The 970-nt window shown below is 51.6% G+C and overlaps 1 non-coding gene across 1 annotated transcript; it reads left to right on the forward strand.

Moving 5' to 3' along the window:
- Positions 1–672: 672 nt before the first annotated feature.
- On the forward strand, positions 673–745 carry TRNAV-AAC (transfer RNA valine (anticodon AAC)). Its single transcript has one exon. It is a non-coding gene; the product is annotated as a tRNA-Val (tRNA).
- Positions 746–970: the final 225 nt, after the last annotated feature.

Genomic DNA, 970 nt, shown 5'->3' on the forward strand with positions numbered 1-970 from the left:
ATATGTGAAGCTGGGAGAAGAGAGTGGGGTGGCAAGCGGTGGTAGAACTTTTGCCACCAGGGTCTAGCTGTCTAACTTCCTCTTCGTACTGCTGGGCCCCCGTTGCCTTCAGGTAACACAGGAACTAAGGCAGGAATAGGGTGAGGAAGCAAGTAAAGCCGAGCAAGGAAGGCAAAAGTTAATCTTATCTTCATGGGCAGCTCGCAATGACGTCCTTTTTCTGTGCCACAGCTGACAACAACATCCCAGACAGAAAAGTAACAGGCCAAAAAGAAACCTAGCAGCTGCTGAAACAGTTCAGCTGGGAGCGTGCTAGACTAACAGGCTCTTCTATCCTCCTTTATGCACGGGCGGGATGTTTTCTGAGAGTGCAGCAGTTCCTTTAACTGCCACGAGTCCCTCATTTCAGGCTATGCAGCAGGAAAAGACAGCATGGGCTTCTGCACCGAGTTGGCCCACCTGACCTTTCATTCTTCTCTTGCTCTTTGTCAGCAAGGAGAAGAAAAAGAAGCTCTCCCTCAAGCTGGAGTCACACGGGCGAGGTAAGGACGACTTCCTGAGTGCTGGCTCCAGTCCTCTGCCCTGCCAGCTGACCTATCGAGGGGCTACCACCACATTCTCTAGATTTGTCCATCAGTCTGTGCCAGAGTGAGCAACAACCCAGTAGGTGGAGTTTCTGTAGTGTAGTGGTTATCACATTTGCCTAACACGCAAAAGGTCCCTGGTTCAAAACCAGGCAGAAACATGCTGGCTTCCTTTTCCCAGATCCCCTTGTTATTCAGAAAGGGCACTCCTCCTATTGGCCTGTCCCTGGGATAACTCCAACCCCTGCATGACAGAGGATGCTGACAGCAGTGGAGAAAGCACCTTGGTGTCAGGCTGGAGAACCTAGAGTAGTTAGGCCAGTCACCATTTGGAGGCTTGTGGCTTGGCCACCTCTGCTGTTGGAGGTTGGCCTATAGAGGCTCTC

This window comes from Gopherus flavomarginatus, unplaced genomic scaffold, assembly GCF_025201925.1.
Source record: "Gopherus flavomarginatus isolate rGopFla2 unplaced genomic scaffold, rGopFla2.mat.asm mat_scaffold_34_arrow_ctg1, whole genome shotgun sequence".
In the NCBI taxonomy this organism is placed as follows: domain Eukaryota; kingdom Metazoa; phylum Chordata; order Testudines; family Testudinidae; genus Gopherus; species Gopherus flavomarginatus.